Source organism: Schistocerca piceifrons, chromosome X (genome assembly GCF_021461385.2).
Source record: "Schistocerca piceifrons isolate TAMUIC-IGC-003096 chromosome X, iqSchPice1.1, whole genome shotgun sequence".
Lineage (NCBI taxonomy): Eukaryota > Metazoa > Arthropoda > Insecta > Orthoptera > Acrididae > Schistocerca > Schistocerca piceifrons.
The window spans coordinates 556,056,794-556,073,787 of record NC_060149.1 but is presented as its reverse complement, the minus strand read 5'-3'; positions in this window follow the sequence as shown (position 1 = coordinate 556,073,787).

The following is a 16,994-nucleotide window of genomic DNA, read 5'->3' as shown; positions in this document are numbered from 1 at the left end:
GCAACAGGGCATATGTGTACTCGGGAATAAAAGGAAATAGCGGTAATTACCCTCTTTGCAGATGTGCAATTATGTGCCAATGTACGTAGTGACTTTCTACTCACTCGGTAGACTAATGTTAGGTTCTTTATTTACGTCGCCGTTTTCAGCAGACCTCTGTACGTTTATAAACTTCTTCCAAGTATATCATCTTTTACAAGGATGGCCATCTAGAATTTTTTCGTTTTGGATAGGACTTTCTTTCTTAATATTATGGCGAAATATTCATTAAATGTATTTACTGTCACAATCATTAATTGTAGACATTTTTCTAATGCGCAAAGAGAACATTAGACTATATGCTAAACAGAGCACCTTATAGTCTGTTTTCGGAAAAGGCGAGGCTGATTGGCTGTTGGCGCGTGCTACTTGAGCTTCTACGGAAACTAGTCGAAGGGCGGTGAAACCACGAGTAGGCGACAAGGTGTTGGACACCTATGCCTCGTCACAAAATGTGGAGGGCGGAGGTTTGTCCACTCTGTAGAGCAGGACATAGCAGATCTGACGACAGAGTAAAATGTTGGGGAGGCACAAATGTTTCGGAGTACACCACTGAGCACATACTGTTGCACAGTGGGCCGCGCAGCGGAAGACCCATACGTTTTACCATGTTCACCCAACGACATTGTCAATTGCGATTGCACTGTGCTCAGTACCATTGAGATTTGATCGTGGATCAGTGGAAACGTGTTGCTTGGTCGGATGAATCACGTTTCTTGTTACACCAGGCTGAACGTCGTATCTGTATACGCATTCATGCATGCGAACGGTTGCTCGAAACGCGCCATACCACACGGACACAGACTGGTGGGGGCCGCAGAACCGAAAGGGGACAGTCATTTGTTCTTCCATGTCACCGGTGGTACTAATCGAAGGCTCTACAACAGCTGTCGACTACTAGAACATTACTACTGCTCACTCACATCCCTTCATGCTTGATCTCTTTCACGACAGCGATGGCATCTTCCAGCGCGTTAATTCGTGACACTACAACCCAGTTGTTTTTCACGAATTTGACTTTTACGAACTTTATAATATTACTTGAAAATACAGTATTCGGTAGCACAGGTAAAAATTTCCAACTTTACCTAGGTTTCAACTGCTCTAAGGCAGCCTTCATCAGAAGTAATTTTTTTTTCTTATGAAGGCTGCCTTAGAGCAGTCGAAACCTAGGTAAAGTTGGAAATTTTTACCTGTGCAACCGAAGAGCTGTATTTTCAAGTAATATTATAAATTTCGTCTACGATTGCTGCATTATCGGCCATGTTCAAAATTGTTTTACGAACTTCTTTTTTATATATGATCAGTAACAGCGCTGTCTAAACATGATAAGCTACATATTGGAAATACGTACATTTGCCATGAATGACATATTCTCTGTAATGGTTAAAGGCTACTTTTATAGAATCCATACAGTAGACACACTGGCCGTGTCAGATACTGTGTATTGTATTGAGCTATTGAAACTGCCATAGCGATTTAAGTAAAATATTTATACTTATTTACACGGGTGTTGTCTTTTCCTTTGGACATGCGCTACATATCTGGCATGGCATACACTACATATCTGTAGTACATGCCATGGGGGAATTTAAGCTGGACGGGAGACGTGCACGAATGGCCGAGGCAGCAGTCTGCCTTTTGCATTGGAATTGCGCAGATATCCTGATTACTTCCCTGTCACGATAGGACGAGCGTAATGTTGTGGTTTACAGTTGTCTCCGTACGACTTACTTCCTATGAGGCACCATGACATTTTTACAAAAAAAAAATCTACATTGCAGTTCAGTTTTACGACCTAGTATGGGCTACCAAAAGTGTTGGAAACTGAAGAATGTTTTCGAGATGGCGTTCACATCGATTATTGTGAGCCAGCAGGGATTCACGTCTCCATCGCTAGTAACATGTTCTACGTATAACTGGTGGAAGGTGGGGTTTGTGGAAGGATCGTGAAATGAGATGAGCGACCTTCAGTTCAGATATCCGGATGGACACATTGGTCCCGCGAAAGTGGAACATGGGGCCTTGTCCAGAGGATGATCTGTGTGTTTGAGCTGCCATTTGAGGTGCCAGCAGAGATGGTGGTCGCAGCGTTGAGACCTTATGGCAGTGTGATAACCCATGCGGCGGAAAAATGTATCCATTCTGAAAGGGGTGTGCGAAGTGTGCACAGGCCATACTAAACACGTCCCGTCCTATTAGAACATTGGCAGATGCCGTGGCTTCGTAATTTGCGACAGCCAGATAAAGATGTGTTTGGGTTGTGGGTAAGAGGGACATCTCAGATCAAGCTATACGCAACGTCACATCACGCACCTGCTGCCATGGGAGAAGAAGGTGTCTCCCATTGACGTACGTGGGGGCCCTTGAATCTGTACCATCTGACCATCGATTGTCGATGGAAGTTTCGTCATCTAATCGGCCCTGAGCAGCCCCTGATGTGGCCAGCAGTGACTACAGATGGACAGTCTGCGCTGCCCGAGCAATACCCTACACTGGTCTTGCGATGCAAAGAGAGTATGACCCCAGAGAAGGGGATGGCCACCACAGACTTGCTTGTGAGTATCGACAGTTTTGTCCCCGATGGCAGTGACCTCCCTCAGCCCTTATCAGATATTGACATTCATGTCTGACAACAATGTGCTCCAAAGTGGTGAGAGAAATGCAGACTGGTTCCCTCTGATTCCTGCTGGGCAGTGTCTACAGAGGACTAAGATCCCAACACTGGATATAACTCACAGCAGGAAGGTTCCGATGGGATTTGATTTGAAGTGGATTTGCCGGAGACCTCTCACAGATGCATGCTTCTGGATGATAGACTGCATGCAGATTCAGTCTCTGCTCCTGTAACAGACATGCTGCAACCTCCAGGCAACCCATTAGTTCTGCAGGATGATTACTGCACATACCTGACTGCATGGTCCAACAATGTTGAGGCCGTGACATCTGCTACTGTAGCTAAAGTAATGACAGTTGCACCACATCATAATAGTTAAATTCCAATGGATATTGGAGAGGTCCCGTTGTCAACAATGAGGCCTTCTTTGGGTCTCCCCGCCTCCACGCATGCCTCCCAACAGGCTCCAATGATACTGCCTCCCAGGGTCAGGCCCAAATGACTGCCTCCATCAACCTCAATACCACCAGTTCAAGTGTCAAGCTGGAGATGTTTCGCGACAAGTTGCATGCAGCAGATCTCGACGTCGCACTTCTACAGGAAGTGTACCTGGACCAATTCCCATCTATTTATGGCTACAACATTTAGTAATCGCTGTACATGGACAGGGGCAGCAGTACGGCCATTCTCGTGAAGGAAGGTGTGACCTACCTCCCATCAGTACTAAGACTTCCTATCACATATCCGGATGTCACGATCATGAATGTGTACACCCCCTCAGGTACAGAGAAGAAAAGAGACCATTCGAAAGTTTTTTCAGAGGAGATCGAGCCCAAGTCTAGGCACACTAGGATCATATAATCCAAGAGGTCGACTTCAGTTGTGCCCTGTCACCACAGTATCAAATGGCGCATTTTAGCGTGTGCCAGGATATGCAATGGTTGGTACAATATCTTTGCCTCATCGATACGTGGCAGAATATTCACAGTGCCAGACAGGGACACACATATGTTACCAGATATTTGGCAAGTCTCCTTGACTGAATCTACATCTCCAAGGGATGGCAAAGACACTTGACGCCGAAATATGCCTGACAGCCGCTACTGATCATGATGTCAACCATGTCAACATCTCCTTTCCAAGACGGAGCTCTCTCCAAGAGCAGGAACTCCTGGAGAATGAATGTTGCGCTCCTCAAGGAGCCGGAGTGTCGGTAGAAGATAGTGAAGGCTTGGACGAAATGTGAGAGTCAGCATTCGACGTTTACTTCCCCGTAACAGTGGCTCAATTCTGGAAAACCTGCTATATGGCCCGCAGTGATGCACTATGGCTGAGAGCCAACGTGTTGACAATGGTACACAATAGAACATTATTTTATGCTACTATGGGAGATATCTGTCCAGGTGCCGTTGCCAGGACGTCAGGCTGAGTTTCAGCAAATGCAATTAGAAGTGAAGACCACAATATTTCCATGACACCTTTTCAAGGGCGTGTACATTCAAGAACAGATCAGGGGTCAACTACCAGCCATGCATCACATTATTCATGAACGTCGCAGATGGCGAGGAGCATTGATAGCAAGCTGCATGTACCTCATGGGTGCACCTGGCAGCTCCAAAGAATATCGCTAGTGTCTTCTTGGATCATTACCAGGAGTTCTGCACTGCAGAATATCACAACGCTCCAGAGACGGATGAAGACCTTTGTTTGCTGCCTCAGGCCCTTGATGGAGATGTGGCAGTGACCCTATGGACCCCATAACAGTGGAGGATGTCTCATACCCCCCCCCCTCCCCCACAAAGGGGTGACCAGGAAATCGCCAGGCCCATATGGTGATCCGATAGAGATACATCATAAGTTCCTTGAGGTTATACAGCCCAGATGGGTTACAATGTACCAAGAACTAATGACCCCTGCAGTGCTGAAACCACCTGTCTTTTTCAGCGGAATCCTTATATTAGTCCCCAAACTATCTTCTGGAAGAGAAGGGTACCATTACCGGACTCTCACACTGCGCAACAGTGATATCAAGATCCTTATGGGGATTTTGCCTGCCCACATGCAGAGTGTCCAGCCTCAGGTCATCTCTTTGGATCAGATGTGTTTCAGTGGTAATAGCAACATCCGACAGCACTTGGTGATTACCACAAAGTCGTTGCAATAGCAGAGGTGCGTCATTTGTGTGAGTCCTTGGTGTCCATGGACTTTGACCACACTTTTGATAATGTACGCCACGACTATGTTGAGAAGGTGCTGCGGCAGCTGTCTTCCCCCCAGTCCTTCATTAGCACCTTCATGTGTCTTCTGCATTGTATGACTTCAAAGGTTATGATCAATGGATGTACAGCAGACACAATCACTATGAGCCCCTAAGTGAGGCAAGGTTGCCTCCTGTTGGTGGTGCGCACACTACTGCTATAAAGCTGCTGTTACACTGACTGTGGTGCTCGCTGCAACGACTTATATTGAGAGACCATGCCTTCATGTGACATGCATATGGGAACGATGTGGTGTTTTTAGTGTGTAAGTCAGATGAAGTCCAAAGATCACTAGACTGGATTGCCTGATATGGCGCCACAGCCAAAATCCGCATGACCTTGGAGAAATCTGGCGATGGTCGTCAGCAGTGGACTATGGGAAGGGAGCTTGACCCCATACCACCCTGGGACACGATCAAACGTCTGGGCAACATCATTACGCACTACTGTCGATGGATGGTGCACCTTATCTTCACTGGTCTCCTGCAAGGCATACTTAAGAATGTCCTCAGGAACTTGCTGTGGCCTTTGAACTTCGTCCAGCTGGTGGCTTGTGTCAACGTCTGACTGGTGTCCAGAATACCCCATCTGGTAACGGTCTTCCTTATGCCAAAGACGACAGTGAGAGAATGGTCATCAAAGTGTGATACATTACGCTCACCCTCTCTACCACGAATGGTGGGCTCAGAATCGTCAATGTCCAGTTTAGAGCAGCTGCTTTATACGTCGCCATGATGATAATGTGGACTCGTCATCAGTGCAGTTTCATGGGAATTCTGATCAAAGAACTGGTCCCTGCCTCCCTCAAACCACTGATTGCATTGATACGTATTTCCTCGACACTATTTTTAATTCAGTATGTGTGGCAGACTCTCTGTTATGACTGCAGTACCATCTCCCTGATACTGATAAACACTGTCTGGAATGTGGACCCGTTCTGTAATTGATGAAACCGATATTGGCCCTCATTAAGCACATAGCTCCAACTGCAGTAACTCCAACCTCCATTCACTTCCCGTATATGACGTTCTGTCCATGTAGTAAGATCATGCAGTGACATGTATTAAAGGTCTGCCCATATTGTATCTTTACTGGGATGGTGACAAGCACATTCTCGATTTTTAGACATTTCTATTGGAACAATTCACTCGACTCCAACGTCAGCCGCTGTACAGCGAGCACTTTGATAATTCCCTAGGAAGTGCTTTCTTGGACCCTCCCAGTAATTGAGGTGTGCGTAGTATGAGAAGTTAACCTTACGTTCACGTCAATTTCACGATCTAGAAAAAATGGCAGAAACATAAGGATTATTTCTTCGTGAACACGTGCCAGATCCCAATGGTGGGTTAGGAGGATCCGCAGAGATCTTTTTTGTATTCCGCCTGGAAGGTGGCGCGTGGGTCTGTTCCTGAGATCTGCAAAATAGGCCGAATAAAGGAAGCGAGTAGGAGCAGGTGAGGTAAAGCACTTCGGTACTGCAAGTAAAGTTAAAGCACCTGTACTGGTGTATAAACATATAGAAACACATTACTTAACTTTTGGTACAGATGAGTAGCCGGCCGGGGTGGCCGAGCGGTTCTAGGAGCTGGAACCGCGCGACCGCTGCGGTCGCAGGTTAGAATCCTGCCTCGGGCATGGATGTGTGTGATGTCCTTAGGTTAGTTAGGTTTGAGTAGTTGTAAGTTCTAGGGGACTGATGACCTCAGATGTTAAGTCCCATAGTGCTCAGAGCCATTTTGAACAGATGAGCACGTAGGTGCGAAGCCGTTCATGTATCAAAGCTAACACTTACTAGAAGTTACAAAGGCAGAGGCTATAATGGCTAGCCCACCTACAAGTAGAAGCTAAGTTGCTTGGTCGTCTGCTCTTGATCAACTGGACAAAAAGCAGAGCGGCGATTGTTGAGCTCCACAGCCCCTGCTAGAGGACGCTGTGGTCAGCGTAATTCGTCCGCTCTCGTAGTACCAACCTACGAGCGTGCACCTGTGCTGTGACATCGGAAGTATCGATACCACAATCTTGTCACTAGTATCCGCAGATGTAGAGCCTAATGTTGGTTTTGCCAGAAGGGCAGCCTTTATGTTGTATTTATGCTTCAATTTTGTTTTTTCTATTTAGATACTTTTCCTTGTCCCCAGAAGGGCATGACTGTACCAATAAAATTTGTTTGTTTAACCTGCCTCTTGTTCCACAAGAAAAGAATCGGAGGGGGTGGTTAATTGATGAGAAGGGGAGGCATCATGGCCAAGCCTTGGGCGCCCACCCCTGACCAACTGGTCTCTACCACTCTGAAGTTAACCGCTCTGCTTCCATAAGGCAACCAAAAAGACGGTTAAGAAGTTCTTAAGAAAGTAGTTTAGGCAAAAAGAAAAGAAAAAGTGGCTGAGGTGGAAAAAAAGGCGGTTAAGGCAACCGTTCTACAGAAGCAGGAAATCCGGGCCCGACTTGCGGTCCGGCTCAGATTTTCACGCCACCGTTAAATTTATTGCAGTGACCATATGCAGCTGAGATCAGCAGATTTCTGCTTCAAAATATATGGAGTATAAACGAGCTTTGACAAAAACAGGCTGTGAGTGAGAAGTGGTGTAACTGGAATTAAGGACGCAAGGTGAGTTGCCTGCTGCAGTGAATATGTGTGCCGCAGTTTTTTGTGGTTGTGGGAGGCATTGCAAGTTACCAGAGTAACTGTACATTGGTTACCTATAACGATGTAGCAAGAGCTAAGGAAAAATGCTGTTTGTTGCCGCGTGGTGTATCGGTGCGGTCTTAGACGCGTTGCCACGGTTCGCTTGGCTCCCTCCGTCGGAGGTTCGAATCCTCCCACGCATGGGTGTGTGTGTTGTCCTTAGCGTAAGTTAGTTTAAGTTGGACTAAGTAGTTTGCAAGCCTAGGGATCGATGACGTCTCCAGTTTGGTCCCATAGGAACGTACCACCACCACCACAACCATGCAGTTTGCCCACAGAACGTATGATGAGTATTGGCATCTGGAGACGAGATGATATACTTTGGAGCTATGGAATGTTGTTTCTACCGAGCTACTTATTTTGGTGGAATTTCAATTCAAAAATGGCTCTGAGCACTATGGGACTTAACTTCTGAGGTCATCAGTCCCCTATAACTAAGAACCACTTAAACCTAACTAACCTAAGTGAAACGCGTATGTATTCAGTACCAGCGATGGCGAGGCATGACAGAATCTCTGACCAGAGAGTTGTTTATCGTTGCTAGTCTGCGCTTGACCGCGCGAGAGTTCAGTTGCGAGTTGTACTCAGTCAGAAGTAGTGTGTAAGGAGTCGGCGGGCGTCGACATGGGTCTCTGGTCAAGGTTCGGGACGAGGTATATTGTTAAATAAGGTAATGAAGCAGCGTTGCGCACCTCTGATAATGTTATGTATGTTAATTGTAATTAATTTGTTCAAGAAATCCCCCAATAATAATTTTGTTTTCAAAGCAATCGTTTTTAAGAAAAGAATCATTCGAATTGAAACAATATTTCCTATGCTTTTCCTCCCAGAATCAATTTATCAGATTAATTATTGCACAGGGCCTAAGGTCAGCAATGCTGCCCTATTATTGTGGGTTTAATGATTAATGTTCATTTCTCAATTTTTGTGTCGAGTTTACATTTAGGTCATTATTATTCTATAATTTTTGTGGGGAGCAAACATTTGGCTCGTTTTCATTATCATAGACTTTTCTTTTATTTCTGCTGGGAGGTTACGTTTAGCACGATGCCCATTTACATTTAATTATTGTCATTTTCAAAATTCTGTGGGGAGGTTACATAAGGACATCACACACATCCATGCCCTAGGCAGGATGCGAACCTGCGACCGTAGCGGTTGCGCGGCTCCGGACTGAAGCGCCTAGAACCGCTTGGCCACCCCGGCCGGCGAATTCCAGTTATGCAATGAAATAATTCAATCACCAGTCCTAAAGGGGTGAGTCTATTTTTAAATGCAGTTGGCTATAGTCGGACTTAAGTTCACGTAACAATCAGTAATTTGTATACTGATGACATCACTCATTACTTGAGCAAGAATAAATTATTGTATTCAGCAGATTAAAAAAAAATTCATTCGAAGTTGATACAACTTTACAATTGTCTTAAGTAAAGATAAACTGAATGGATTACTGTATTACTCGACAGGTAATAATGACATCGCTAGAACCGACTGTAATATTTACTTTTACGAATTCTGAGTGACAAACATTTCAAAATACTTAAAATTCACTCTCCTTATTACATCTTTTAGGTATTAATCACATCAGAACAAGAGTAGAACAACATGGCTATACTGGAATACAACAGCCAATATATCAAAACTGAAAATTGCCAAAATCAAATATCATTAATTAATATAGTTAAATATGAAAAAAATGTACGATCATTTGCCAGATTCAATGGGTTCAGAAGTTCTTTTAAATATTAGCTTGGAACGTTAAAAATTGTTGTTGTTGCTCAAACTTGAGTTAATGATTTTAGATAAAACAATATGAACTTTCAAACCCACGAAAAAATTTTGTTTCACTTTTTGGCAATGTGATTGCCCTCAATATTAATAAAATTTAGTATTCATAGTATGACATTCAGAATATCGAGCAATAGTACACGGATCCCGTTCCAGTTAATAATGACTATGACATTATAATTACAGTCCACATAAAAATTATACTATTCAAATTACTGAAATTACTGAAAAAGTCCTTTACAGCACTAAAGGTCTGAAGTGGTTGATGGTACAGTTTTGATTGCCCAGGCCTGACGTAGTACATCTGAATCTACAGGCATACTCCGCAAGCCACCGAGTCGTGCGTGGTGGAGGGTACATTGTACCATTACTAGTCATTTCCCTTTCTGTTCCACTCGCAAATACAGTGAGAGAACACTGATTGTCTGTATGCCTCCGTACGAGCCTTAATTTCTGTATCTTATCTTCGTGGTCAATACGCGAAATTTACTTTGGCAATGGTACAACCGTTCTGCAAGCAAATGCCGGTCCTCTACATTTCCTGATTAGAGTTCCACGAAATGAACGTCTTCTTCCTTCCAGGGATTCCCACTGAGTTCACGAAGCATCTCCGTAATATGCGCGTGTTGACAGAACATAGCGGTAACAAATCTAGCAGCCTGCCTCTGAATTACTCGGATGTCCTTCCTTAATGTGACCTGCTGGAGATCCCAAACACTCGAGCAGTACTAGTATTAATACGCGGTCTGCTTTACAGATGAACCATACTTTCCTAAAATTCTCCCAATTAACCGAAGTCGAGCATTCGCCTTTCCTACTACCTTCCTTACGTGATAGTTCCATTTCACATCGCTTTGCAATGTTACGCCCAGATATTTAAACGGCGTGACTGTGTCAAGTAGTACACTAGTAATGCTGTCTTCGAACATTACGGGATGTTTTTCCCTACCCGTTTGCATTAACTTACATTTATCTACATTTAGAGCAAGCTTTCATTCACCATACCAACAAGAAGTCCTTTCTAAGTTATCTTGTATCCTCCTACAGTCACTCATCGACGACACCAAAGCATCACCAGCAAATTGCTGCTCACCCTGTCTGTCAGAACATTTATGTACATAATAGTTCGAGGAGCACGATACTGAGCTCACGTTGATGTCTTTTCTGTTAAATTTGCCTGATTTGAACCCGAGGAAACACATCTGGGACGCTATGGAGCGTCAGCTCAGCGTTCACAAAGCACGTGCCCGTAATTTAAGGATACTGCGAGACCCGTGCGCAGATATCTGTTCCACCTTACCATCCGCACTTTGCGATCCACGTCACTTGAAAGTACCGGCTGGCGTTCACGCCGCATCGAAGTAAGCATGGTACGCCAGTGCTTGAACGACTTAACGACTTCAAAGATGGAGAACTATTCAATCTGACCACGATGAAATGCGTTTCCATCGCGCATGCTTCCTATAATGCGATCGACTGTCGCTGTTGCGGTCGGTTCAGATTTTGATGACATCCTAATCACATGACATAAACCAGTAAACGAAGACCAGATAGTAACAAATTTTCTTATGGTGGTATGGGAAATTACCATAAACAACATTTTAAAAATCCTGACCGTTGGAATGTGACCGTGGAGGTGTGGACGCGTTTAAAACTCATTTTTTGGTGTTTTTCTTGAATAACCTCAAAACCGAAAATGTTTCCCAGTACAAAATTAAACCATATTAAATTTCCTGTAAATAGTTCCTTTTCTTTCTCTAGGACTAATACTTTCAGCCTTGCAGGGGATAGAAAAATTGCTGATTTTTAAAAATAGTGATTTGATGGTATATTAATGTTTATTCTTAAACCAAATGGGTTGTGAACAATTATTTAATGTGTGTACCTCACCCAGGTACACTATAACCGTAGTAAGGAGTAATTTGGGTATAAAAAAATCAATGTCAGGTTTCGACATGTCGGACTAGACCATTGCTTGTTACTCGTCTTGTACGGCAGTAAATAACTTAACTGAGCTCGTGTTTATTTAGTGGCGTTATATTCAGTTTATTAAGTGAGTAATTATTGTCAAGTGAGCTTTTATATGAAGTAAGTTTCTACAAAAGGTGGTAGAGAAATGTTTAGTCTCTAAATGTAGTGTTGTTAGTGGTGTATGAAGTGTTGGTGATAAAGGGGCTGGATTCGCAAATGAGGCACCTACCTGCTGTCTACCATTGATAGCGTACTGTAAAGCCGTCTCACGGTGTTATAGCCACTAGGTGGTGAATTAATGAATGTCAAGAAAGTTATTCAATTTCTCTCACCATTAACTGTGTTACTGATACGCTGCGTAAATCTCTCCCATTCAGGAATTGTTGTCACTTGTAGAGTGAGCTGCACTGTGTGAAGCCACAGTATATCGTGCAAGGTGTGTGTGAATCTTTGTGATGGAAAGGGATTGATCATGTTCATGTCTGGAACAGTAATTTGCTCTATTGCATTGCTTCACTTTCGTTAAGATATCCGAAATTCCAGAACGCTTAGGTGGCATTCTCCTCTTGCAGATGAACCCAGTTCATTCCTGTTGGACTTTTCAGATGTTAGGAGACCTGAGACTATGATGGTGCATTCGAGATTTCCTATGCTGTGCGTGATACTCCAGCCACATTGGTATTGAAGATAATGAAATCGACACTGCCGAATAAATACTGATAACATATTACACTTCGATGTGAAAGACAATTGATTATTACATTGATTATTTAAGTAGTTGCTCACTTAACAATTACAAATAAGTACTCACGTAATAAGCTGAGAATAACTCCTCTATATAAACTCGGAATCAATTACGTTACTTTTTGTTCTCATATAAGAGAACTTTTCAAAAAATGATGGAGAGGTATAGTGTGTCTGTAAACTGAAAATCGGGACTCTCCCATGGCGGGACAAATTGCCTTTACCGGATGAGAACCATGGTTGCCGTATAGATCGGCTAACAATCAATTTGTTCTCTACCAGCGTAGAAAATTTTGCAGAGATTTAAGTAGATTCTGTTCACATGAGTTTCTTGCATTCGTTTTATTAGTAACTCACAACTGTATTCCATGTAGGGTTAACGCACTTAACGCAACCCGGGTGTGTCTGCGCACTGCGTTGCCGCCTGTGAGTCATAAAGTGCGCTATGAAAGGGTCGGAATAACTTCGTGAGACACCCTGTAGTTGCTTCTTGTGACGCTATTGGGGTATAGAGAGTGGGAATCTCCTGCTTGGTCTTCAGTTTGCAGATCTATGAAGGAAGAAAGTTCATGGCCACGGTCCAGCGGTCTACCTTTAAGAATAAACATTAATTTTGTACCAATAAAATACATTTTAATAACTTCTAGTTTTTCTATGTCCTGTAACGCGCGAAATATTAGTCCAAAAGAAAAATGCGTAACACCTTATTTTTAGGAAATTTAATGTAGTTTGTATGTATGTACGTATTGAACTGGTGACCTAGAAACAACACGACGGAGAGGTTTCGTCCCCGCCGTAGCCCTCAGTGGTTCACAACCTCACAAAAGGCTACTGTAGTAGTCCACTCACCCCACCGCCGCCCCCCAGAGAACACCCCCCCCCCCCATCCCCTCCCTTGCCCGCGGTCCCTGGGAACGTCTCAACCCAGACGAGTGTAACCCCAATGTTTGCGTGGTAGAGTAAGAGTAATAACGCCCGGGTTCGATTCCCGACGGGGTCAGGGATTTTCTCTGCCTCGTGATGACTGGGTGTTGTGTGCTGTCCTTAGGTTAGTTATGTTTAAGTAGTTCTAAGTTCTAGGGGACTGATGACCATAGATGTTAAGTCCCATAGTGCTCAGAGCCATTTGAACCATTTGAGTAAGAGTAATTATAATTATGGGGTATGCGTAAGTGGAGACAGTAGGCGCAACAATCGCGGACACAGTGCAACTGAGGCGGAATAAGGGGAACCAGCCTGCATTCGCCGAGGCAGGTGGAAAACCGCGTTAAAAACCATCCACAGGCTGGCCGGTACACCGGACCTCGACACAAATCCGCCGGGCGGATTCGTGCTGGGGACCGCCACGCCGGCTGCATGGGGTTTCCTATCGTGGGGTTTCCTACAAGGGTGCAGCAGGTAGCGAAGCTGTTCCCTAACGAGGTGTTTGCGAACTGAGCTCCCCCACTGCTTGCCTACCCCAGTCGCTCACCCTCAGTGCAGGTGTTGTCACCGTTTCTCAGACAGTGTCGTCGATCAGCATCAATAATTTCGCAAAGTTAACTTGCCGATTCTGGAGTTTCGTCAGATATGTCATACGAAACCAATTATTTGTATTTGGCTCATCTCATTCACAAAAGTACGCTTTTAACGGTATTTCTAAAGTTCTAATACACAATCTGCTATTTATTGAATTTTTATCTCAACAAAACTGAAATTTTACTTGGTAAATTTCTTACATAACGTGGTCACTCGTCCTGTGAAGCTTCCAGAATTTTTGGCGGAATGAGGACTCAGAGAGCTGGTTGCCTACCTTTCTGTCAGACTTTTAAACACGATTATATTTGTCTTGTTTTGTTCCAACAGGAGCATTTTTCAGCTGATTATTATGTAGTTCATTTTATAAAGATGAAATTTCAACTAGATGAACTTTGGTGGAGTCATCTATATTAAGCAACGAATTTTATCATCTCTAGACATCAAGAACAACACTCTAGTTACCGAGACTTTATACGCCGCATCTAACCATAGGGAAATATTCTGTAATTTCTTTCAGGTGAACACACCCATTGTCGCGTAAATCTTTATCTAATTACTAACTGTGAACCCGGCTTTGCCCGGATATTTATTCATCCCAGTTTTATGTCAGTTCATCCCCTCTTCCCTCATCTCTCTTGTCCATTTAGTCCTATCTCGTCTCTCTATCCACCTCCTCCTTCCGCCCATCCGCCTCTCTTTCCATCTCCTCCATCTGCCCCCCTCTCTCAAAACACTTCCTCCTCCTCTCCATCCTCTTCTCCTTCTCCATCCTTCTTCCCGTCTCTGTCCACCTCCTCCTCCGCTTTTTCTAATTGTACATCAGATACAATAACACCCCTAATTTATGTATTTATTACAGTGTTCCATTAGTCATTCATCACCTTCCCCCTCTCTCTGTTTACCTGCTGCTCCCTCTTTCTTTTGATCTGCTTCTCTCACTTCTCTGGCTGCACCTCCTCCCCCCTCCCCGCCCCCATCACGTTCTCCTCTCTCCGTATATCTCCTCCTCTGCCTCTATCGTGCCATCTCCTCTTTCCCTGTCTATGAAAAAATACGTATATCTGCCAACTTTCATGCTGATTGGCGAGACGATGTTGAATTTATTTAAAGGTAGGCCAACCATCCGCCATCCGGCATACGTTGGCTTGTGTAAATACCTTCACCACGAGCCGGTCGGTGTGACCGAGCGGTTCTAGGCGCTACAGTCTGGAATCGCGCGACCGCTACGGTCGCAGGTTCGAATTCTGCCTCGGGCATGGATGCGCGTGATGTCCTTAATTTAGTTAGGTTTAAGTACTTCTAAGTTCTAGGGGACTGATGACCTCAGCAGTTAAGTCCCATAGTGCTTAGAGCCATTTGAACCTCCACCACGAAAACATACATACATACATGAGCCAACTCCCGAGCTGATCAGTCAAATGGTGTGTAATTCTGTTCTAAGGCACCTTCAGCCATACATCGTATGAAATTTCACGTAGACGGTGAGATTCCCCTTGTTTTGAAGTTCAAATGTACAAAATTTCATCAAGATCGGAGCAACACTGTGGCTTTTGCTGAAATCTGTAAGTAAAGTACCCTCCACCATGAACTGTATGTAGACAGTGACCTTCCTCTTGGATGGGAAATAGGAATTCATTTTTATACACACCCCTCGCTCTACACCGACTTAGTTGCGAAACATAAATAATAGATTCGAACAACAGAAATCATATAACGATTACGAGATTACGAGAGCAGTCACTTTCAGTGTTACGTAAAATAACGTTATACCTTGTAAATTATCACAACACAAAATGAAGATGATAAGCAATGTAGGAACTCACTTCCGTTTGCGTTTGAAACTCTCGGAGAAATCCTGTGTGGTGAGGAGGGTGGGAGGGGGCAGCAAGGGGAGCCTCGATTTGTTTTGCCGGCCCGGGCCTCTGACAGGTTTAGTGTGCCACTGCTCGTAGGAAACCACACGGTAGGGAACCCCACGGTAGGAAACTCCACGACACCGCCACGCCTGCCCGCTCGGGAAGCAGTGCGTCAGACCGCACGACTAGCCGGCAGGCTAATGTAGTTAAGTTTTGTCTGGGAAACATTTTCTGTGGGCGCCTCGATTCTCGAGTTATTCAAGTAAAATTTTAATAAGTGACCTTCAGACGTCATCTCCAACTCCACTCTGACACCTCAAACGTCATGATTTTTAGTATCTTGTTCTTTGCTCTCCGTCCTACCATTGCACAAAAATTTACAACTATACGAATTTTTCTTCCATAGTTGAATCGGCGTAGGTTCATCCCTGTTAGCTGGGAACGCTGTTGTGAACTTTCATCTGCGGAATGCGAGCGGTAGCAGGCGAACGAAATAGCCGTCCGCAGGACTCCGGAAACACTGAGGCGTTGCTATAGAGACTTTAGCAGAATCGCGTGACGTGGTTGGTTGCAGCAGGCGCGCGGAGCTGCAGCGCCCAGTCCACTGCAACTGATGGTGGTGGGTAGTGTTTAACGTCTCTTCGACAACGAGGTCATTAGAGACGGGCCCACTGCAACTGTCAGAGATCTTACAACGATTCGACTATACAGTTTTCCTTCGTTGACCGACGCTTTTACTCTAACCAACACAATAAACAGGAAGTAAGTAAAGCTTGTAGCGCAAACCTGCGACTGGGTTATTGGCCTGACTGCACGTAGAGCGCAGCTTTTCATCGTTACGGTAATAGGAGGAGGAGAGCGGTTGTGTGCCCATTGGCCGGGTCGCTTCTTACTCCCGCGGAAGATAACCGGTACTGATATGATAGCAGACCAATGGACCTAGGTCCATCCTGGAGAGAATGGAAGGAGGAAGAATCTCCACTCCTATCAAGGACTGAATCCTGGCTCTCCACAGCCTGGATTAGTGCCTACCCACTAGATCACTTGGGCCTAATCCAAAACAATATATACTTCTAATAGAATTGTTCTACGAGAGTAAACGACATCTTCTAAGCGGCTTTTCCTAGTCATCAAGCGACAGAACAGTGTCATCCTTATGATAAAAAGTGCAAATTTGACAAGTTTCATATAATAAGAGAGTACACAGGCGTTGAAATGAGAATCGATAAATAGTATGTTTAATTTCTTGGAAGCGACTGAAATTAGTTGTACATATCCAGGGAGTGGTACCTCATGACCTCAAATCTTACTGCAGATTTTCACTGTGTCTCGGGAAATAGTTTCTGCAACCTTACAGTAGCGGCCGTGTTTGATGGAAAGGTAGTTATTCGTTCCGTTGGTTCTGCTGTAATTCCAGGAACACGTTTCCGGGCTTCTTTGTCGCTCCCTAGCGCGTTAATGGAAGTCGCTGCATACAAATCCTGTAATAACGTGGTTCTTTCAATTCGGTTGGAGTG